The sequence below is a fragment of the Zalophus californianus genome, chromosome 6 (assembly GCF_009762305.2).
Source record: "Zalophus californianus isolate mZalCal1 chromosome 6, mZalCal1.pri.v2, whole genome shotgun sequence".
Lineage (NCBI taxonomy): Eukaryota > Metazoa > Chordata > Mammalia > Carnivora > Otariidae > Zalophus > Zalophus californianus.
In genome coordinates, this window is record NC_045600.1 from 96,068,332 (window position 1) to 96,093,395 (window position 25,064).

The window sequence follows — 25,064 nt, forward strand, 5'->3', positions numbered from 1 at the left end:
TAAAGATCAGAGCAGAAATCAATGAACTAGAAAGCAAAAGAACAGTAGAACAGATCAACGAAACTAGGAGCTGGTTCTTTGAAAGAATTAACAAGATTGATAAACCCCTGGCCAGACTGATCAAAAAGAAAAGAGAAATGACCCAAATCAACAAAATCATGAATGAAAGAGGAGAGATCACAAGCAACACCAAAGAAATACAAACAATTATAAGAACATATTATGAGCAACTCTATGCCAGCAAATTAGATAACCTGGAAGAAATGGGTGCATTCCTAGAGATGTATCAACTACCAAAATTGAACCAGGAAGAAATAGAAAACCTGAACAGACCTATAACCACTAAGGAAATTGAAACAGTCATCAAAAATCTCCCAAGAAACAAAAGCCCAGGGCCAGATGGCTTCCCAGGGGAATTCTATCAGACATTTAAAGAAGAATTAATACCTATTCTTCTGAAATTGTTCCAAAAAATAGAAATGGAAGGGAAACTTCCAAACTCATTTTATGAGGCCAGCATTACCTTGATCCCAAAACCAGACAAAGACCCCATCAAAAAAGAGAATTACACACCAATATCCTTGATGAACATGGATGCAAAAATTCTCACCAAAATACTAGCCAATAGGATCCAACAGTACATTAAAAGGATTATTCACCACGACCAAGTGGGATTTATTCCTGGGCTGCAAGGCTGGTTCAACATCCGCAAATCAATCAACGTGATACAATACATTAACAAAAGAAAGAACAAGAATCATATGATCCTCTCAATAGATGCAGAAAAAGCATTTGACAAAGTACAACATCCTTTCTTGATCAAAACTCTTCAGAGTATAGGGATAGAGGGTACATACCTCAATATCATAAAAGCCATCTATGAAAAACCTACAGCGAATATCATTCTCAATGGGGAAAGGCTGAGAGCTTTTCCCCTAAGGTCAGGAACGCGGCAGGGATGTCCACTCTCACCACTGCTATTCAACATAGTATTAGAAGTCCTAGCCACAGCAATCAGACAACAAAAAGAAATCAAAGGCATCCAAATCGGCAAAGAGGAAGTCAAACTCTCACTCTTTGCAGATGATATGATACTGTATGTGGAAAACCCAAAAGACTCCACCCCAAAACTGCTAGAACTCATACAGGAATTCAGTAAAGTAGCAGGATATAAAATCAATGCACAGAAATCAGTGGCATTCCTATACACCAACAACAAGACAGAAGAGAGACAAATCAAGGAGTCGATCCCATTTACAATTGCACCCAAAACCATTAGATACCTAGGAATAAATCTAACCAAAGAGGCAAAGGATCTGTACACAGAAAACTATAAAATACTCAGGAAAGAAATTGAAGAAGACACAAAGAAATGGAAAAACGTTCCATGCTCATGGATTGGGAGAATCAACATTGTGAAGATGTCAATGCTACCTAGAGCAATCTACACATTCAATGCAATCCCCATCAAAATACCATCCACTTTTTTCAAAGAAATGGAACAAATAATCCTAAAATTTGTATGGAACTAGAAGAGACCCAGAATAGCCAGAGGAATACTGAAAAAGAAAAGCAAAGCTGGCGGCATCACAATTCCGGACTTCCAGCTCTATTACAAAGCTGTCATCATCAAGACAGTATGGTACTGGCACAAAAACAGACACATAGATCAATGGAACAGAATCGAGAGCCCAGAAATGGACCCTCAACTCTATGGTCAACTTATTTTTGACAAAGCAGGAAAGAATGTCCAATGGCAAAAAGACAGTCTCTTCAACAAATGGTGTTGGGAAAATTGGACAGCCACATGCAGAAGAATGAAACTGGACCATTTCCTTACACCACACACAAAAATAGACTCCAAATGGTTGAAAGACCTAAACGTGAGACAGGAGTCCATCCAAATCCTAAAGGAGAACACAGGTAGCAACCTTTTCGACCTTAGCCGCAGCAACTTCTTCCTAGAAACATCGCCAAAGGCACGGGAAGCCAGGGCAAAAATGAACTATTGGGATTTCATCAAGATAAAAAGCTTCTGCACAGCAAAAGAAACAGTCCACAAAACCAAAAGACAACCGACAGAATGGGAGAAAATATTTGCAAATGACATATCAGATAAAGGGCTAGTATCCAAAATTTATAAAGAACTTATCAAACTCAACACCCAAAGAACAAATAATCCAATCAAGAAATGGGCAGAAGACATGAACAGACATTTCTCCAAAGAAGACATCCAAATGGCCAACAGGCACATGAAAAAGTGCTCAACATCGCTTGGCATCAGGGAAATCCAAATCAAAACCTCAATGAGATACCACCTCACACCCGTCAGAATGGCTAAAATTAACAAGTCAGGGAACGACAGATGTTGGCGGGGATGTGGAGAAAGGGGAACCCTCCTACACTGTTGGTGGGAATGCAAGCTGGTGCAACCCCTCTGGAAAACAGTATGGAGGTTCCTCAAACAGTTGAAATTAGAGCTACCGTTCGATCCAGCAATTGCACTACTGGGTATTTACCACAAAGATACAAATGTAGGGACCCGAAGGGGTACGTGTACCCCAATGTTTATAGCAGCAATGTCCACCATAGCCAAACTGTGGAAAGAGCCAAGATGCCCATCGACAGATGAATGGATAAAGAAGAAGTGGTATATATACACAATGGAATATTATGCAGCCATCAAAAGGAATGAGATCTTGCCATTTGCAACGACGTGGATGGAACTGGAGGGTGTTATGCTGAGTGAAATAAGTCAATCAGAGAAAGACATGTATCACATGACCTCACTGATATGAGGAATTCTTAATCTCAGGAAAGAAACTGAGTGTTACTGGAGTGGTTGGGGGTGGGAGGGATGGGGTGGCTGGGTGATAGACATTGGGGAGGGTATGTGCTACGGTGAGCGCTGTGAATTGTGCAAGACTGTTGAATCACAGATCTGTACTTCTGAAACAAATAACGCAACATATTTTAAGAAAAAAGAAAAAGAAGATAACAGGAGAGGAAGAAAAGGGGAGTATGTCAGAGGGGGAAACGAACCATGAGAGATGATGGACTCTGAAAAACAAACTGAGGGGTCTAGAGGGGAGGGGGGTGGGGGGATGGGTTAGCCTGGTGATGGGTATTGAGGAGGGCACGTTCTGCATGGAGCACTGGGTGTTATGAACAAACAATGAATCATGGAACACTGCACCAAAAACTAATGATGTAATATATGGTGATTAACATAACAATAAAAAATTAAAAAAAAAAAAAAAAGAAACAAGTACAATTTGAAAAAGTACATTTCATATTTTAAATTGGGGGGGGAGGGTGACCTATTGGTTTCCTAATGCAAACTAAAAAAAATAATAATAATAAAGTTCAACAAAATCTTCAAAAAAAAAAAAATCATTAATAGATGTTGAAATTTATCAAAAGTTTGTTCTGCATTTATCAAGATAACCATGAAAAAAGTCTTGTTTAGTCAATTAATATAGTGAAGTACACTGATAGAATTTCTGAAGTTAACCATTATTACTTGATCTGATATTTGTAATATACTGTTGTATATGTTATTTGGGATTTTCACATGCAAGTCATAAGTAAAGTGGACCTTTAATTATCTTTCCTTATGCTGTCTTTATCTGGTTTAAGGTCATACTAGACTAAAAAAATGAGTTTGGAAGTTTTTCTCTTTATTTATAAAACTTATATAAAACAGTAATTTTCTTTCACTGAAAATTTGGTAAAACTCTCCCATAAAGTCAACTTTGTCTAGGACTTTTGGGGAGTAGGGTTGACATTTCCCACACCTTGAAACCCAGACACGCTCTTTGCTCAGTGTTTCTGAATTTGTTTGCTTATGTTTTTTTCATTAGTCTGCCAGTCCCGCTGACTTCCCTCTGATATCTGCAGCGATTTAGCATTGGCAGGGAGAAGGAGAAAGCAACCTGGGCTGAGTGAATCATCTTATCAGAAATCAGAAGTCTCCTAACAGGACTGGAAGGTTTTTGAACACTCACTGTTCTTGGCTAGTCAGTATTCAAATTAAAAAGCACTGTAATGATTCAGTCATCTCCCTGCTCAGTCTTACGTATATTTTCCCTCTATTGATAGTTGGGGTTTTCCACAGCTTCAAAAACAGAGAAATTGAGTGGGACATTCAAAGGTTCAAATGTGTACTCAGAGCTATGAAAAGAAATAATAGCATAGAATCCCCCCTACTCCCAGAATCCTGGTAGCAAAGACCCACTTCTGTGAAAGATCCTCCTGAGATACAGACAGATAAGATAATTCTTGACCAAAGAGTTTTATTCCCATCTTTTAAAGGATGAGCCACTTACTGCTAAACTTCAAACATTCACTCCCCCTTCATGTTGAACACTGGAATTTCAGCTTTCATCTTCACATCTGAAGTTCTGATTCACTAACATCCTAATGAAAATTTATAGTAGTTTTTAAAGTATATGTAATCCAGATATCAGTTGGCATTGACCTATTTCTTAATATCTAGATAAAGATGGATTTAAATCTCCATGTTATGGATTGTAGAAAAATGCAGTGGCATTCTCAGGATTTCTGCCCATTTTGGAGGGTGGGGGGTGACATTCTCTAATGGTTGCCTCTGCCTCTCTGCCTCTGCTGAGTGAATATTGAGATCCATGGGTCCTCTCATTATTCACTCCCAGCCAGCCCAACCATGCTCTCTGCCTTAGTTTGCTCTTATCCTTAATTTCCACCCAGTACACCCTCCCATCAAGATATTTTGAGTGAATAGAAAATATTACTAAAGGGTTTTTTGGGGGGGGTGGGAGGATCTACATTGCAGCAATAGAAATGATTTAAGAATTCAATAAAAGATATTTGTGTTGCTAACAACATGGATGGAACTAGAAGGTATTATCTAAGTGAAATAAGTCAGTCAGAGGAAGACAATACCATATGATTTCACTCATATGTGGAATTTAAGAAACAAAACAAACATAGGGGAAGGGAAGGAAAAATAAAATAAAATAAAATAAAATGAAAATTGAGAGGGAGGCAAACCATAAACTCTAGGAAACAGGATTGCGGGAGGGGAAGTGGGTGAGGGAAAGGGATAATTGGGTAATGGACATTAATGAGGGCACTTGATGTAATGAGCACTGGGTGTTATATGCAACTGATGAATCACTAAATTCTACCCCTGAAAATAATAATAATGATGATGATAATGATAATAATATGTATGTATGTATGTATGTATGTATGTATGTATGTATGTATGTATATATATATTTGGTTAGCTCATGGCAAAGAAACAACAAAAAAAAGGTATTTGTGTTGCTATTTCCTTGACTTCAGCATCAGCCACCCTTCATATTGTTGCTTCTCTCTCCTCTTTCCCCTTCCTCTTTTGTCTCTCCCAACACCCTCAGCCCCCTCTAAACCCCTGTTTGTTTCTAAGGCACACTACTTCAGTTATCACAAGTTTGCCTGGGCTCTTGTACAGCCCATGCCCCACTCTATGGTCTCCTTTTCTTCAAGTAGCTTATCAAGGTATAAAAATATCTTGCTCTTCTAAACTTACCTATAACTATATCTCAAGAGGTCTCAATTAGATCAATTTCACAAATTGGATACATCTATTCTGTGTAATTAAGTAATATCCTTTTTCTCTTTCCTTCATCTTTCCCTCCACCCTGTACTTTTTCCATCCATTATTTCCCCATTTAGTGTCCTATATCCTGTCCTTGCAACCTTCCATTTTAAAAATTAAACTATTATATAAACTTCTATGTTTCATTTTCATACTTCCTTGTTTGCACTCTGTCTTGCTAATAGCTAAATGTTAGCTGATGCTGTGTTAGGTGTTTTCTTTTTCACTGCGGTATTTACATTCTAGTAGAAGAGCCAGGAACTTGCCGCACTGACCAAAACAAGTAAAAATGAGGGCATCCTAATCTTGAGCACAAAGCTAAAAACAAGAGTACTCCCTTTGCCTTCTTGCCTTTGGTGGCCAACATTCGGCATAGAAGATTAGTCTTCTTATAAAAAGAAAACACGATTTCGAGAAGTATACAATTAAAAGAAAAATTGAACACATGATATAACTTGTTTCATACTTAGAATCTCAGCATCTTAACCAAAGGCACCTTGGTTAGGTGTGCAGCCCAACTGGCTCATAACCAAGGAGAATGGTCCTTCAAGAGAAGGCCTAGGGAAAAGGCTCTACAATGAGGCATCAGAGTGTGTGAGTTACCCCCTAGGAAGTGGGGCTTGCTCTCCATAGCACCCCCTCCCCAGCAGGCAGTTATGTCCCCTTCCTCCGAACTTACCCAGTTCAGTAGCTCTTCATCGATACCCCCTTATGGCACTTACCCTTTCTACCTTCTGTTACAGTTATTTACCTTTACATCTTTTCTCCCTGTTAGAAATTAATTCCCTCAGGTCCTTGGTACTTTTCTCTCAGATAAATGTTTTTCTGATCAAATGTAATCTTGTCAGAAAGCCCTTCCCTGACCAGCCTATGTAAAAATAATATATTCCCCATCACATCTCTCTCCATTTTCTTCTTCATTTTTATTCAGAGCTCTTATCACTACTTGACATATGATATATATTTTTTATCTGTCTCCCCAGTACATACCCAGGAATATGACTCACTGAGAAAAAGAAACTTTATTGTGTACCCAGCTCTGTTCCTAGCTTATAAAATAGAGCCTGGCATATGGTAGGCACTGAATAAATATTCATTAAATGGATGAAAAAATCAATCATAATATCTATCTATCCCCCACAGTACATAGAACAAAGCCTAGCATTTCTTGAGAACCTAGTAATTATTGTTGAAGGGAAGAAAGGGAAAAAATGGTAGTAGGTCATGAAAGAGGAGAGAAGGATAAGTGGAAGGAAGAGGGAAGGAAAGAGGAAAGAAGGAAGAAGGAAGGACTAAATGGCTAAATGAATGAAGAAATGAACAAGTTCTATTTAAGCAACTTTAGGAAATTATGGGAAAGACTGAAAGTGTCATTAAAACCAACTGGTACAGGGGAAAAGGCTCGGTTAGTGGCTCATTTCCTTGGTGGAGCCATTTACTGCAGAGAGTCAAGATGCAAAGAAAATTACTGTAGGAAAATGCCATCCTACAGTCTGGCCAAGTGAAATATTAGATGAATTTAGGCATTAGCACTGCTTGGCCAAGAGCCACAGAGCTAATTATTACTTGTTTGAGTCTCTTAAGACTGCACCATTAAAACTGGCATTTTTAATATAATGAATAAACATCTGTGAGCCCCTTAATTAGAGGATGGTCTAGCAAACTAAGAAAATTACTTTTTAAAAAAGAGGAAATTAAGACATGGAATCAGTCCAGGAAATTATTCAACTGCCTCTGTATAGGACCAATTCATATTTTCTTCCTGCCTCTTTAAACCACCCCTCTTCAGCCCCATCTGACTCTTATCAGCCAAGCCAAGTTGACAAGACTTCATGTTCCAGCTGTTCAACCATTAGACATATATAAAGATGGGTTTATTCCCTAATGAGCAATTAAAGGGCACTGAAGGTGCCAATGAGATAGTAAAGCACAGTGACTAAGAGTTCAGGATCTGAAGTCTGTCTTTTAATTGATGTGGACTTTGGGCAAGCTATTTAACTGCTTAACTCTCAGTTTTTATCAATAAAATATATGATAATAATACCTAGTTCATAGTGTTGTAACAAATATGGTATATGCAAAAAATATGGTATATTGTATAAGCAAACCTAGTGTCAAAATGGTATATTTAGTCTAGTTCCCAGAAAGTGTTTAATGAATGTTAGATCTTTTCTGTCTTTTTGTATTTGTCCTTTTTTTCTCCTTTGACAGGATAAACTTCTTAAAAGAAGAAACTATGTCTTCTTTCTCCTTGATAATGATTCATTTTAACTAATAAAGTGTTCTAAAATAAAATGTGTGTACTCACTTTAGGGAATTCCCTTCATCCTCAATCAGTAATCTCCACTTATATTTTCCTAAAGATAGCATCCAGTTGTGAAGCTATTAGAAAGATCTCATGAATTTACAGGTGGTTAGTATGCACATGTGTGTTATTTTCAGGTAATATTCTGATCCCTATCATCTTTTTGTCTATTTCTCTCCTTCTTTCAATCTTGCTGTCATTTTCTATTTCATTCCCTTACTCCAAAAAGTTACACTGGATATTTGCAACCAAACTCTTCCACTAGTTTGTTTTATACTCACATGAAATTCAAATCATAGTCTCTCATAAAATACAATGGCCTAATTGATGAAAAATGTGATTTCCCAAGGCAGGGCTCTGGTCTCTTCACCCGTTCCGCTTCCTAAATAGTCAAAATGCTGCTCCTCTTATTAGCAGGAATGGGAAAAAAGCAGGGCAGACACCCTGCTCTATAATACTGAAGCCAAAAGGTGAGACAATAGTGCTGACATCCTTAACCTTGGTCTGCAGTTCGACTAAACAAATCAAAGATTCTTTCTTGCCCTTGTTGAACTATAAGAAACCACTCTGTTAACGTCCACCAACTTCAGTCCATTCATTTGTCCTGCTTCCATGCCCTAGATTCATCTGGGGATCACACTGCTATAGCAAGAGAGAATCTCCCATTCACCATGGTGCCCATTTGCACTACTGCAATCCAGGGACTTCCTGTAGAAGGAGAATCAAGAAAGATTACTAAAGGGGAGTGGCACCTGGGTGGCTCAGTCGGTTAAGTGTGCGACTCTTGATTTCACCTCAGGTCATGATCTCAGGATCACGAAATCGAGCCCCATGTCAGGCTCCATGCTCAGCAGTAAGTCAGCTTGGGATCCTCTCTCCCTCTCCATTTGTCCCTCCCCTCTAAAATAAATAAATAAATCTCTAAAAATAAAAAAGAAAGCTTAAGAAAGGAAAAGAAAAACTAATGGAAGTCTGCATATGTCAAAAAAAAAAAAAGACTCCAAAAAAACTGACAAACCCAATGCATTGGAAAAATTATAAACTTGAGGATTCAGAAAAATAAAGGCACAGTTACTTTCTAAAGAACAGAATCACACTTGGAGATCACTGAGATAATTCCAGTTTCAATGTATTCCCTGTGGAGAAAAAAATCTGGGTTCATCAAGCAGAAATGCTCCCTACATCTTCCGTATTTAAAAACTCAGCTTTTCTTGAACTTTTAAGTTCACCATCTGCCAAAAGTCTGTTTTCTTATATAAGCAAAACCTGGGTTTCAGCTGGTATTAATAATACATCTATATTACTTCATTTTGGCATGCTTAAGGGTAATCATAATCCTTTGAAAAGTCCATAGTTTATTCTGTTTAAAGCTACTGTTAGAGTTAATGCATTTTCATTTTTCTACCTTCCATTCAATTAATCTGAAATCAGATATGCATTTCTTTTGATTGTGTCAACTTTTAGCTTTCATCCCATATACCAAAGTAATAAGTTTGAGTATCTAGCAGATAGGAATAGATGTATGTATTTTTCAAATCCTATAAAAATCCTTAAAATATGCACAATAGTATCACATTTATGCAAAGGTCATATGTAAAGTAGCTTCAGCCATCTGGGTTGAAGATAAGAACCCACAAGTAATTGAAGGTCAAGGTCTTGGGTACAAAAAGTAGAGGTTGCTTGTTGCTGCTGTAGCAGCCCAGTGGTCTTCTATTGCTTCTTTACTGCCAACTACCCACAGCTGCAAGCAGCCAAAGTCAGACACACTCTGCCAAGGGCAGGAGGAGGAGGAGCTATAGGCACCAGAACCACCCCCCCAAAGACATTCTGCTTTCTCTTCTGCTTTATCTTCTCACACTACCAGTCTTGCATATTTCTTTATTGTTCTGCCACTCATGACTTCCTTGGAAATGGTGACAATTTCACAAAAAGTCTTCTTTCCTACCTAAAGGTAGAACTCTTGGCTCTACTCATTTCTTATTGCATTTTCAAGACAGCTCTCCCAAGCCTTCAGGAGAAGGAAGGGGCCAAAGAATGAAGTTATTAGTGTTACTGCCTACACAGTATATATTCCTACAAAAATGCCAATCAATGACTCCAATCCCCCCCCCACCTCCCCAGCATTCAACTTTCTTAGCTGAAGGGCTGTAGTCAATTCTATCTACTGTAGGTCTTACTTCCAAAACCAAAGCATCTGTCATATCCCCCAAATCTTCCAAGCTTCCACCAAGAGGGAAACCTCTCTGGTTCCTACAATCAGCTTCCCTCTACCTCTCTCCTACAACCACTTCACTCAATGTCCCAGCCTCCCAAAGACAATATGCAGATTACCTGAGGCCACTGAGCTGAAAGCCTCAGCATTTTTCTTTTTTCTTCTTTCTTTTTTAAATTATTTTTTTTCCTTAATTCATGTCCCCCTATTCACAATACCGGCAAAGGGCCTGGGCTATATATGGGTGGATTTACTCTGCCTCCTTTTTCTGTACAGTCAGTGTAAGAACAGCCTGTGGTAAGAACCCTCAGGTTTTGGGCAACTCTCCTAGATCTCTAAAATTGAAACCTTGCTAAGTGGCTCCAACACTGTGTTACCCTGCTTATCACTGAACCATGTACATCTTAGGACACGGGTCTTGTGGTAGACCTACTGCGTGCAGGGCAACACCCCTCCCAGAGCATCTATAAGATACTAATATCTGCGACAATCATGCCTGAAACAGGTTTACAGGCCCTGCGAATAAATGAAGCAGGGGAAAGATTAAACTCCCCTGTTCCACAGCCAAAGACTCAAGTCACAACAGGCTTTTTATGGCTGCCCTTCTACATAGGCCCAGACTGAGCACAAAAGTCTGACACAATTCTTATCCAGTAATTATTAGTAAAAAGATGCATCCAAAATGGAATTCTATTGAGGAGAAGAATTCAGATTTAAAGAGCTTACACCAAGTCTCAATCATATGTAATCCAAAGAAGAGGTCCCCTTTGTATATCAATCTGACCAATAATGATTTGATTGTCTATAGAATACAGAACTCTGAAGTATAGTAAAGGATATCTTTGGAAATTCATTATAAAACCTGTATTAAGGCATTTATAGCTAGAGAGTCAAAATACGTTAGGTTTTCAAAGCAAAGCATAGATATGCTTGAGGAATGGAGGAAATTTACAGAAAGTCCTAAGTTTAACATTACTTTATTCCCTTTTCCCATTTCTTACTGTCTCAGAAGAAGGGAATAGTTCATCTGTCCTTGACTTTTTATATTTATTTACATGTTCCATAAATTATCTCTCTTATACTTATTTCACAGGTAAACTCTTAAGATAAATTCTCAAAAACAAATCTTACTATATATCTCTTATTTGCTTTTCCCTGTTCTCCATCCTTCTTCCTGCTGCTTACTCTGGGGGTCAAATTTTTCTTTTCTCAACCTTTTCCCTTATGGATATTCTCAATCTCTGCTTCAGCTGACTTGACCTAACCAACATATCTGCCATTAATTTTACATGAATAAATTACCTTACAACCATCCTGTCTTAAGTCTTATGACTCTTTTCAAAGTAAATTATTCAAAATAAATTATCCCTAAAGAACTTGAGTCCAAGAATCCGCTGAAGTTACATGAGTGAGTCTTTATAAATTTTTAACTGTTTCAGAACAGGTGAAATTGGTTTAACTAAAAGCAAACTACAGATGAATTCAAAGGGAAGACATTCCCTATGTAAGAGCACTTTTATATTGCTATAACAAATTTGAAAGTCCTGAGATAATTACGTTATTGTTTTTCTTTGATTATATAATATATAATATATAATATTTTAAGTTGTTTTTATTAGATGCTTTAAACCTTTAGCAGTGAAAATCGCCTACTTACCCAGTGAGCTGTAACCATGATGCATTATCTGAAGAGAGAAATCTGAAACAATTTTAGGAGACAACAAATATCAGAGGCCTAAAAATGAATTGGACAGATGTGTATGGAGTGAAAGGGGGGAGAGTTCTTAGGGCTAAAATAAAGACATTTGGCTATGTGACTGAAGCAGGTGCCCTGGGGGTGGGGAGGGGGATGCAGGTGGGGAGTGAAGGAGTTGAGAGAACCCAAGTAACCAACCGGAAAGCCATGGAATATGTTTTCCAAACTCAGTCAACCTCCACTGCCCCAGCTTCCTCCATCTCCAAACTCCTTCCTAAATTTTTCCAACTGAGGTATCTGAGATAGGCAAGGGCAAGGGACAAGAGTCAATCTCAGTATCCAAAGACACCAAGGGAAGGAACAGGAAAGAACAAGAAGGAACAAGAATAATAAGCTTATCAATCAGTTCCCCCAAAGAAGATTATAGTAACAAAGCACCCACTTGAACTTCCAAAGGAAGATAGAAAGGAAAGAATGGAGGAAGGGAATCAGAATTCCAGAGGGAAAAACAATATTCTTTAGAAACCAAATATTGCATAATCAGCATTTCTCTTATTCCAACTGTCTCCCACAAAGTTAAGAGTCAAATTACTTCCAAAACCTGATCTTTGAATAATTTAACTACTTTACAATCACCCCGCAGGCAAACTGAAATCTATCAGGAAAAGTGTATCAAGAGAGTGTGTGCACATTAGGTTGTATAAACTCTTCCTAACTGATCAACAGCCAGCATTGAAAACATTCATTATGTAGAATTCACACCTAAAGATGAATTTTTCCATTTTCACTTTTTTAAAATTCCATTGTTCTCCTACAGAATTAGCGAGATAAAAAATGTTGTGTACCTTTTTTTTTCTCCTCACTGAAAGGCTGGTTAACAGACTTCTCCAGCCCTTCCAAAGTTATCGCCAATAGCCCAGTGCCCTCTAGTGGTGTTCCCGTCGCACTGCTTCTCTAGCCTCTGCGGCTACCTAGGTTGTTTTTAAACATTCTGCATCTACAGCTCCGAAGATAAATTAGTGGCTTAAGAAAAGTGCTGTTTGGATTGAACACAAATCATTTGACAAACGGAAGGAGAAATAGGTATAATGGACTCTAAAATCAAGCAGTACAATTATTTATGGCAGGGGCAATGATTATGTCATTGTCCTCTTTCAAAAAAATATTCAATTTGATTTTTTAAAAAAACAGCCTTGTTACATGACTGAATTACCATTAATTGTGGATTTACGTGACTGGCTTCAGAAACAGACAATGAACTGAACCAAATCTAACCAAAGTGATCCAGCAAGCAGGGGAGTGATAAGAGAGCATCATGCTAGGCCATAATGGGAGGAAGCTAATTTTCTCCAGGTTTACATCCTCTTAGTCTGAGCTGAGAATGGGCTAAGGGAGTCAGATGTTATGAGAAAACAAAGCTCCTTGTGAAGGAAGAGTTGAGCTCTTCCAGAAAGCAACCCTTTCAAACATCTTGAGAACCATTTCTTGACAGAACCTTTAACCCTACAGTCCTTGATCCAGCAGCTTTTTAAATGACATTATAGGGTGACCCTTGTTGGTGGGGTGGGGGGTTTCCAATAGAAGACTTTGTCCACCACGCAAAGGTTCATTTTATCCTCATATGTGAAAAAATCAGAACCTCCATATTTGCTACCAAAAACTATCAAATAATCCAAGAGTAATTTCAATCTGGGATCTATGAGGTCTCCCTGTGAAAAAGAGAAAGGACATCCCCACAGCCCCCTGCTCCATTCTGACTAGTCTGTTCCTGGGGCTAGAGACCTTGTAAGTGACATTCCCTTGCAAAACAAGATATCAGGAAATGGTTTCTTTTGCTACTAAAATAATGAACTATGGTCCTGTATAGGAGTGTTGAGTCATTTATGTGCCAGGAATTGGACACAGGTTGGAGGAACAGAAATAAATAAAACACAGTCTCTACCCACAAGGATTTCAATCAAGTCGGATACAAAGACAAGTGAACATAATTAGAATATAACACTGTAAACACTAATAAAAATATGCACAAAGTAGGAGCTAAGAAGAGAGGGTTCTAACAAGATCCATGATTTCAAAATCAAAGTTTGTTTTGTGTCCCCAAATTCATCATTTTCATTCAGTGAGGATTTGGAGACCACCTGGATTCTTCTCATACATTTCTTTTTTTTTTCTTTTTATTGTTTTATTTATTTTTGCTGGACTACTAAACTGATTGTACTACTTTGGGGGGCTTTTTTTTTGCAGGTAAAATTTTTTTAAGTGATATCATCCTTACAGATATCCTGTGAAGTCTCTTCTACTTTTTTAAAATTTTATTATGGTATATTAATCACATACAATACATCATTAGTTTTTGATGTAGTGTTCCATGATTCATTGTTTGCACATAACACCCAGTGCTCCATTCAATACGTACCCTCTTTAATACCCATCACCAGGCTAACCCATCACCTCAACCCCCCAGAACCCTCAGTTTGTTTCTCAGAGTCCATAGTCTCATGGTTCATCTCCCCCTCCGATTTCCCCCACTTCATTTTACCCTTCCTACTATCTTCTTCTTTTATTTTACATATGTATTATTTGTTTCAGAGGTACAGGTCTGTACATTTCTGATACAGGTTTCAAAGGAAAAGAGCTGATGATAAATACATTAGCCAAAATATGACAAAATATGATTTGCTCATACCCAGAGAAGCATCCAACATAAATAGCAACCTACTCAAAAACACAGAAGAGGGAGTTTCAAGGAGAGTAGGTTATGTTAGATAGCGATTAGGGTAAGGAAAATTCAAACTGAAAGAACGGACTGCTAGATTTGGCAGTAAAGAGGTCACTGCTGAATTCAAAACAAACCACTTCAGTAGAGTGATGAATACAAGAAGCTAGGCTGAAAAAGATGTGTTTAAATAGGAAATACAGATTCTGAACACCTACGAACTCAACAGGAGATTGAAGAAAAGAAAAGCAACAACTCTCTGAACAGAAAAGTGACCACTTTCTGGAAGGACTTTTCTGATTTGTTTAGAGTATATTTTCTGGGGACGTTGTTACCCTGTTAGCATTTTGTTCTCTCATTCATCTATTCTCCTCTGGACAAAATGACAAAATGGAAAAATCACCTCAACAAAAAGAACAAGAGGTAGTACCAACTGCCAGGGACCTACTCAATATGGACATTAGTACAATGTCAGACCTAGAGTTCAGAATCATGATTTTAAAGATACCAGCTGGGCTTGAAAAAGCATGGAATTTATTAGAGAAACCCTTTCTGGAGAAATAAAAGAACTAAAATCTAACCAAGTCATAATCAAAAGGATATTAATGAGGTGCAATGAAAAATGGGGGCGCTAACTGCTAGGATAAATGAGGCAGAAGAGAGAATCAGTGATATGGAAGACCAAATGATGGAAAATAAAGAAGCTGAGAAAAGGAGAGATAAACAACTACTGGGTCAAGAGGGCAGAATTTGAGAGATAAGCGATACGATAAGACGAAACAACATTAGAATAATTGGGATCCCAGAAGAAGAAGAGAGAGGGGGGCAGAAGGTATATTGGAGCAAATAATAGCAGAGATCTTCCCTAATTTGGGGAAGGAAATAGGCATCAAAATCCAAGAGGCACAGAGAACCCCTCTCAAAATCAGTAAAAAGAGGTCAACACCCCAACATCTAATAGTAAAACAAGTCTTAGAGACAAAAAGAAAATACTGAAAACAACTCGGCAGAAGAGATCTGTAACCTACAATCATAGAAACATGAGATTGGCAATAGACCTATCCACAGAGACCTGGCAGGCAAGAAAGGACTGGCATGATAACTTCAGAGCACTAAATGAGAAAAATATGCAGCCAGGAATACCATATCCAGATAGGCTGTCATTGAAAATAGAAGGAGAGATAAAAAGCTTCCAGGAAAAACACTAAAGGAATTTATAAACACAAAACCAGCCCTACCATAAATATTGAAAGGGGTCCTCTAAGCAAAGAGAGAGCCTAAAAGCAGCAAAGATCAGAAAGAAACACAGACAATATACAGTAACAGTCACCTTACAGGCAACACAGTGGCACTAAATTCATATCTTTCAATAGTTACCCTGAATGTAAATGGGCTAAATGCACCAATCAAAAGACACAGGGTATCAGATTGGATTAAGAAACAAGACCCATCGATATGCTGTCTGCAAGAGACTCATTTTAGACCTAAAGACACCCCCAGATTGAAAGTGAAGGGGTAGAAAGCCATTTACCATGCTAATGGACACCAAAAGAAAGCTGGGGTGGCAATCCTTATATCAGACAAAGTAGATTTTAAACCAAAGACTGTAATAAAAGATGAGGAAGGACACTATATCCTACTTAAAGGGTCTATCCAACAAGAAGATCTAACAATTGTAAATATCTATGCCCCTAACATGGGAGCAGCCAATTATATAAGGCAATTAATAACAAAAGCAAAGAAACACATTGACAACAATACAATAATAGTGGGGGACATTAACACCCCCTTCACTGACATGCACAGATCAACTAAGCAAAAGATCACAAGGAAATAAAGACTTTAAATGACACACTGGACCAAATGGACTTCACAGACATATTCAGAACATTCCATCCCAAAGCAACAGAATACATATTCTTCTCTAGTGCCCATGGAACATTCTCCAGAATAGATCACATCATAGGTCACAAATCAGGTCTCAACCGGTACCAAAAGATTGGGATTATTCCCTGCATATTTTCAGACCACAATGCCTTGAAACTAGAACTCAGTCACAAGAGGAAAGTCAGAAAGAACTCAAATACATGGAGGCTAAAGAGCATCCTACTAAAGAATGAATGGGTCAACCAGGAAATTGAAGAAGAATTTAAAAAATTTATGGAACGCAATGAAAATGAAAACACAACTGCTCAAAATCTTTGGGACGCAGCAAAGGCAGTCCTGAGAGGAAAGTATATAGCAATACAAACCTTTCTCAAGAAACAAAAAAGTTTTCAAATATACAACCTAACCCGACACTTAAAGGAGCTAGAGAAAAAACAGCAAATAAAGCTTAAATCTAGCAGGAGAAGCGAAATAATAAAGATCAGAGCAGAAATCAGTAAAATAGAAAGCAAAAGAACAGTAGAACAGATCAACGAAACTAAGAGCTAGTTCTTTGAAAGAATTAATAAGATTGATAAACTCCTGGCCAGAATTATCAAAAAGAAAAGAGAAATGACCCAACTCAACAAAATAATGAATGAAAGAAGAGAGATCACAACCAACACCAAAGATATACAAACAATTATGAAAACATATTATGAGCAACTCTATGCCAGCAAATTAGATAACCTGGAAGAAATGGATGCATTCCTAGTGATGTATCAACTACCAAAACTGAACCAGGAAGAAATAGAAAACCTGAACGGACCTATAACCACTAAGGAAATTGAAGCAGTCATCAAAAATCTCCGAAAAAACGAAAGCCCAGGGCCAGATGGCTTCCCAGGGGAATTCTATCAAACATTTAAAGAAGAATTAATACCTATTCTTCTGAAACTGTTCCAAAAAATAGAAATGGAAGGAAAACTTCCAAACTCATTTTATGAGGCCACCATTACCTTGATCCCAAAACCAGACAAAGACCCCATCAGAAAGAATTACACACCAATATCCTTGATGAACATGGATGCAAAAATTCTCACCAAAATACTAGCCAATAGGATCCAACAGTACATTAAAGGAATTATTCACCATGACCAAGTAGGATTTATCCCTGGGCTGCAAGGTTGGTTCAACATCTTCAAATCAATCAACGTGATACAATACATTAACAAAAGAAAGAACAAGAATCATATGATCCTTTCAATAGATCTCAATAGATGAAGAAAAAGCATTTGACAAAGTACAGCATCCTTTCTTGATCAAAACTCTTCAGAGTATAGACATAGAGGGTACATACCTCAATATCATAAAAGCCATCTATGAAAAACCTACAGCGAATATCATTCTCAATGCTGAGAACTTTCCCCCTAAGGTCAGGAATGCAGCAGGGATGTCCATTATCACCACTGCTATTCAAGATAGTATTAGAAGTCCCAGCCACAGAAATCAGACAACAAAAAGAATAGGCAAAGAAGAAGTCAAACTCTCACGGTTTGCAGATGATATGACACATTATGTGGAAAACCCAAAAGACTCCACCCGAAAACTGCTAGAACTCATACAGGAATTCAGTCAAGTGGCAGGGTATAAAATCAATGCACAGAAATCAGTGTCATTCCTATACACCAACAACAAGACAGAAGAGAGAGAAATTAAGGAGTTGATCCCATTTACAATTGCACCCAAAAACATAAGATACCTAGGAATAAATCTAACCAAAGAGGCAAAGGATCTATACTCAGAAAACTATGAAATACTCATGAAAGAAACTGAGGAAGACACAAAGAAATGGAAAAACGTTCCATGCTCATGGATTGGAAGAACAAACATTGTGAAGATGTCAATGCTACCTAGAGCAATCTACACATTCAATGCAATCCCCATCAAAATACCATCCACTTTTTTCAAAGAAATGGAACAGATAATCCTAAAATTTGTATGGAACCAGAAAAGACCCCAAATAGCCAGAGGCATGTTGAAAAAGAAAAGTAAAGCTGGCGGCATCCCAATTCCAGACTTCCAGCTCTATTACAAAGCTGTCATCATCAAGAGAGTATGGTACTGGAACAAAAACAGACACATAGATCATTGGAACAGAAGAGAGAGCCCAGAAATGGACCCTCAACTCTATGGTCAACTAATCTTTGACAAAGCAACAGAGAATGTCCAATGGAAAAAAGACGGTCTTTTCAACAAATGATGTTGGGAAAATTGGACAGCCACATGCAGAAGAATGAAACTGGACCATTTCCTTATGCCACACACAAAAATAGACTCCAAATGGTTGAAAGACCTAAATGTGAGACAGGAGTCCATCAACATCCTAAAGGAGAACACAGGCAGCAACCTCTTTGACCTCAGCCACAGCAACTTCTTCCTAGAAACATTGCCAAAGGCAAGGGAAGCCAGGGCAAAAATGAACTATTGGGACTTCATCAAGATAAAAAGCTTTTACACAGCAAAAGAAACAGTCCACAAAACCAAAAGACAACCGACAGTATGGGAGAAGATATTTACAAATGACATATCAGATAAAGGGCTAGTATCCAAAATCTATAAAGAACTTATCAAACTCAACACCCAAAGAACAAATGATCCAATCAAGAAATGGGCAGAAGACATGAACAGACATTTTTCCAAAGAAGACATCCAAATGGCCAACAGACACATGAAAAAGTGCTCAACATCGCTCGGCATCAGGGAAATTCAAATCAAAACCTCAATGAGATACCACCTCACACCCGTCAGAATGGCTAAAATTAACAAGTCAGAAAAAAAAATACAAGTCAGGAAACGACAGATGTTGGCGGGGATGCGGAGAAGGGGAACCCTCCTACACTGTTGATGGGAATGAAAGCTTGTACAGCCACTCTGGAAAACAGTGTGGAGGTTTCTCAAAAAGAGAAAATAGAGCTACCATACAATCCAGTAATTGCACTACTGGGTATATACCCCAAAGATACAAATGTAGGGATCCGAAGGGGTACATGCACCCCGATGTTTATAGCAGCAATGTCCACAATAGCCAAACTGTGGAAAGAGCCAAAATGTTCATCGACAGATGAATGGATAAAGAAGGTGTGGTATATATATACAATGGAATATTACGCATCCATTAAAAGGAATGAGATCTTGCCATTTGCAACGATGTGGGTGGAGCTGGAGGGTATTATGCTGAGCAAAATAAGTCAGTCAGAGAAAGACATGTATCATATTATCTCACTGATATGAGGAATTCTTTTTTTTTAATTTTTTTACCATTATTTTATTTTTTTATTATGTTAATCACCATACATTACATCATTCGTTTTTGATGTAGTGTTCCATGATTCATTGTTTGCATTTAACACCCAGTGCTCCATGCAGAACGTGCCCTCTTTAATACCCATCACCAGGCTAACCCATCCCCCAACCCCCTCCCCTCTAGGACCCTCAGTTTGTTTTTCAGAGTCCATCGTCTCTCATGGTTCGTCTCCCCCTCCAATTTCCCCCCCTTCATTTTTCCCCTCCTGCTATCATCTTTTTTTTTTAGATTTTTTTATTGTTATGTTAATCACCATATATTACATAATTTGTTTTGGTGTACTGTTCCATGATTCATTGTTTGTTCATAACACCCAGTGCTCCATGCAGAATGTGCCCTCCTCAATACCCATCACCAGGCTAACCCATCCCCCCACCCTCCTCCCCTCCAGAAACCTCAGTTTGTTTTTCAGAGTCCATCATCTCTCCTGGTTCGTCTCCCCCTCTGACTTACTCCCCTTCATTCTTCCTCTCCTGCTATCTTCTTCTTTTTCTTTTTTCTTAAAATATGTTGCGTTGTTTGTTTCAGAAGTACAGATCTGTGATTCAACAGTCTTACACAATTCACAGCGCTCACCGTAGCACATATCTTCCCCAATGTCCATCACCCAGCCACCCCATCCCTCCCACCCCCGACCACTCCAGCAACCCTCAGTTTGTTCCTGAGATTAAGAATTCCTCATATCAGTGAGGTCATATGATACATGTCTTTCTCTGATTGACTTATTTCACTCAGCATAACACCCTCCAGTTCCATCCACGTCGTTGCAAAAGGCAAGATCTCATTCCTTTTGATGGCTGCATAATATTCCATTGTGTATATATACCACTTCTTCTTTATCCATTCATCTTTTGATGGACATCTTGGCTCTTTCCACAGTTTGGCTATTGTGGACATTGCTGCTATAAACATTGGGGTGCATGTACCCCTTCGGGTCCCTACATTTGTATCTTTGGGGTAAATACCCAGAAATGCAATTGCTGGATTGAATGGTAGCTCTAATTTCAACTGTTTGAGGAACCTCCATACTGTTTTCCAGAGGGGTTGCACCAGCTTGCATTCCCACCAACAGTGTAGGAGGGTTCCCCTTTCTCCACATCCCCGCCAATATCTGTCATTCCCTGACTTGTTAATTTTAGCCATTCTGACGGGTGTGAGTTGGTATCTCATTGAGGTTTTGATTTGGATTTCCCTGATGCCGAGCGATGTTGAGCACTTTTTTTCATGTGCCTGTTGGCCATTTGGATGTCTTCTTTGGAAAAATGTCTGTTCATGTCTTCTGCCCATTTCTTGATTGGATTATTTGTTCTTTGGGTGTTGAGTTTGATAAGTTCTTTATAGATTTTGGATACTAGCCCTTTATCTGATATGTCATTTGCAAATATTTTCTCCCATTCTGTCGGTTGTCTTTTGGTTTTGTGGACTGTTTCTTTTGCTGTGCAAAAGCTTTTTATCTTGATGAAATCCCAATAGTTCATTTTTGCCCTGGCTTCCTGTGCCTTTGGTGATGTTTCTAGGAAGAAGTTGCTGTGGCTGAGGTCGAAGAGGTTGCTGCCTGTGTTCTCCTTTAGGATTTGGATGGACTCCTGTCTCACGTTTAGGTCTTTCAACCATTTGGAGTCTATTTTTGTGTGTGGCGTAAGGAAATGGTCCAGTTTCATTCTTCTGCATGTGGCTGTCCAATTTTCCCAACACCATTTGTTGAAGAGACTGTCTTTTTTCCATTGGACATTCTTTCCTGCTTTGTCAAAGATAAGTTGACCATAGAGTTGAGGGTCCATTTCTGGGCTCTCGATTCTGTTCCATTGATCTATGTGTCTGTTTTTGTGCCAGTACCATACTGTCTTGATGATGACAGCTTTGTAATAGAGCTGGAAGTCCGGAATTGGGATGCCGCCAGCTTTGCTTTTCTTTTTCAATATTCCTCTGGCTATTCGGGGTCTCTTCTGGTTCCATACAAATTTTAGGATTATTTGTTCCATTTATTTGAAAAAAGTGGATGGTATTTTGATGGGGATTGCACTGAATGTGTAGATTGCTCTAGGTAGCATTGACATCTTCACAATGTTTGTTCTTCCAATCCATGAACATGGAACGTTTTTCCATTTCTTCGTGTCTTCTTCAATTTCTTTCCTGAGTATTTCATAGTTTTCTGAGTACAGATCCTTTGCCTCTTTGGTTAAATTTATTCCTAGGTATCTTATGGTTTTGGGTGCAATTGTGAATGGGATCGACTCCTTGATTTGTCTCTCTTCTGTCTTGTTGGTGTATAGGAATGCCACTGATTTCTGTGCATTGATTTTATACCCTGCTACTTGACTGAATTCCTGTATGAGTTCTAGCAGTTTTGGGGTGGAGTCTTTTGGGTTTTCCACATAAAGTATCATATCATCTGCAAACCGTGAGAGTTTGACTTCCTCTTTGCCGATTTGGATGCCTTTGATTTCTTTTTGTTGTCTGATTGCTGTGGCTAGGACTTCTAATACTATCTTGAATAGCAGTGGTGAGAGTGGACACCCCTGCCTCGTTCCTGACCTTAGGGGAAAAGCTCTCAGCTTTTCCCCATTGAGAATGATATTCGCTGTAGGTTTTTCGTAGATGGCTTTTATGATATTGAGGTATGTACCCTCTATCCCTATACTCTGAAGAGTTTTGATCAAGAAAGGATGCTGTACTTTGTCAAATGCTTTTTCTACATCTATTGAGAGGATCATATGATTCTTGTTCTTTCTTTTGTTAATGTATTGTATCACGTTGATTGATTTGCGGATGTTGAACCAGCCTTGCAGCCCAGGGATAAATCCCACTTGGTCATGGTGAATAATCCTTTTAATGTACTGTTGGATCCTATTGGCTAGTATTTTGGTGAGAATTTTTGCATCCATGTTCATCAAGGATATTGGTGTGTAATTCTCTTTTTTGATGGGGTCTTTGTCTGGTTTGGGGATCAAGGTAATGGTGGCCTCATAAAATGAATTTGGAAGTTTTCCTTCCATTTCTATTTTTTGGAACAGTTTCAGGAGAATAGGTATTAATTCTTCTTTAAATGTCTGATAGAATTCCCCTGGGAAGCCATCTGGCCCTGGGCTTTTGTTTGTTGGGAGATTTTTGATGACTGCTTCAATTTCGTTAGTGGTTATAGGTCTGTTCAGGTTTTCTATTTCTTCCTGGTTCAGTTTTGGTAGTTGATACATCTCTAGGAATGCACCCATTTCTTCCAGGTTATCTAATTTGCTGGCATAGCGTTGCTCATAATATGTTCTTATAATTGTTTGTATTTCTTTGGTCTTGGTTGTGATCTCCCCTCTTTCATTCATGATTTTGTTGATTTGGGTCATTTCTCTTTTCTTTTTGATAAGTCTGGCCAGGGGTTTATCAATCTTGTTAATTCTTTCAAAGAAGTAGCTCCTAGTTTCGTTGATCTGTTCTACTGTTCTTTTGGTTTCTAGTTCATTGATTTCTGCTCTGATCTTGATGATTTCTCTTCTCCTGCTGGGTTTAGGCTTTATTTGCTGTTCTTTCTCCAGCTCCTTTAGGTGTAGGGTTAGATTGTGTATTTGAGACTTTTCTTGTTTCTTGAGAAAGGTTTGTATTGCTATATACTTTCCTCTCAGGACTGCCTTTGCTGTATCCCAAAGATTTTGAACAGTTGTGTTTTCATTTTCATTGTTTCCATGAATTTTTTTAATTCTTCTTTAATTTCCTGGTTGACCCATTCATTCTTTAGTAGGATGCTCTTTAGCCTCCATGTATTTGAGTTCTTTCCGACTTTCCTCTTGTGATTGAGTTCTAGTTTCAAAGCATTGTGGTCTGAAAATATGCAGGGAATGATCCCAATCTTTTGGTACCGGTTGAGACCTGATTTGTGACCTAGGATGTGATCAATTCTGGAGAATGTTCCATGGGCACTAGAGAAGAATGTGTATTCCGTTGCTTTGGGGTGGAATGTTCTGAATATGTCTGTGAAGTCCATTTGGTCCAGTGTGTCATTTAAAATCTTTATTTCCTTGTTGATCTTTTGCTTAGATGATCTGTCCATTTCAGTCAGGGGGGTGTTAAAGTCCCCCACTATTACTGTATTGTTGTCAATGTGTTTCTTTGCTTTTGTTATTAATTGCCTTATATAATTGGCTGCTCCCATGTTAGGGGCATAGATATTTACAATGTTAGATCTTCTTGTTGGATAGACCCTTTAAGTAGGATATAGTGTCGTTCCTCATCTCTTATTACAGTCTTTGTTTTAAAATCTAGTTTGTCTGATATAAGGATTGCCACCCCAGCTTTCTTTTGGTGTCCATTAGCATGGTAAATGGTTTTCCACCCCCTCACTTTCAATCTGGGGGTGTCTTTGGGTCTAAAATGATTCTCTTGCAGACAGCATATGGATGGGTCTTATTTTTTAATCCAATCTGATAACCTGTGTCTTTTGATTGGGGCATTGAGCCTATTTACATTCAGGGTAACTATTGAAAGGTATGAATTTAGTGCCATTGTATTGCCTGTAAGGTGACTGTTAGTGTATATTGTCTGTGTTTCTTTCTGATCTTTGCTGCTTTTAGGCTCTCTCTTTGCTTAGAGGACCCCTTTCAATATTTCTTGGAGGGCTGGTTTCATGTTTGCAAATTCCTTTAGTTTTTGTTTGTTCTGGAAGCTTTTTATCTCTCCTATTTTCAATGACAGCCTAGCTGGATATAGTATTCTTGGCTGCATATTTTTCTCGTTTAGTGCTCTGAAGATATCTTGCCAGTCCTTTCTGGCCTGCCAGGTCTCTGTGGATAGGTCTGTTGCCAATCTAATGTTTCTACCATTGTAGGTTACATATCTCTTCTCCCGAGCTGCTTTCAGGATTTTCTCTTTGTCTCTGAGACTCGTAAGTTTTACTATTAGATATCGGGGTGTTGACCTATTTTTATTGATTTTGAGAGGGGTTCTCTGTGCCGCCTGGATTTTGATGCCTGTTTCCTTCCTCACATTAGGGAAGTTCTCTGCTATTATTTGCTCCAATATACCTTCTGCCCCTCTCTCTTTCTTCTTCTTCTGGGATCCCAATTATTTTAATGTTGTTTCATCTTATCGAATCACTTATCTCTCAAATTCTGCCCTCGTGATCCTGTAGTTGTTTCTCCCTCTTTTTCTCAGCCTCTTTACTTTCCATCATTTGGTCTTCTATATCACTGATTCTCTCTTCTGCCTCATTTATCCTACCAGTTAGTGTCCCCATTTTTGATTGCACCTCATCAATAGCCTTTTTGATTTCGACTTGGTTAGATTTTAGTTCT

At 38.5% G+C, this 25,064-nt stretch overlaps 1 non-coding gene across 1 annotated transcript; it reads right to left on the reverse strand.

The window, feature by feature from the left end:
• Window positions 1-10,335: 10,335 nt before the first annotated feature.
• LOC113910793 lies at window positions 10,336-10,447 on the reverse strand. The gene has a single exon (XR_003516279.1). It is a non-coding gene; the product is annotated as a small nucleolar RNA SNORA51 (small nucleolar RNA).
• Between the last annotated feature and the right edge of the window lie 14,617 nt (window positions 10,448-25,064).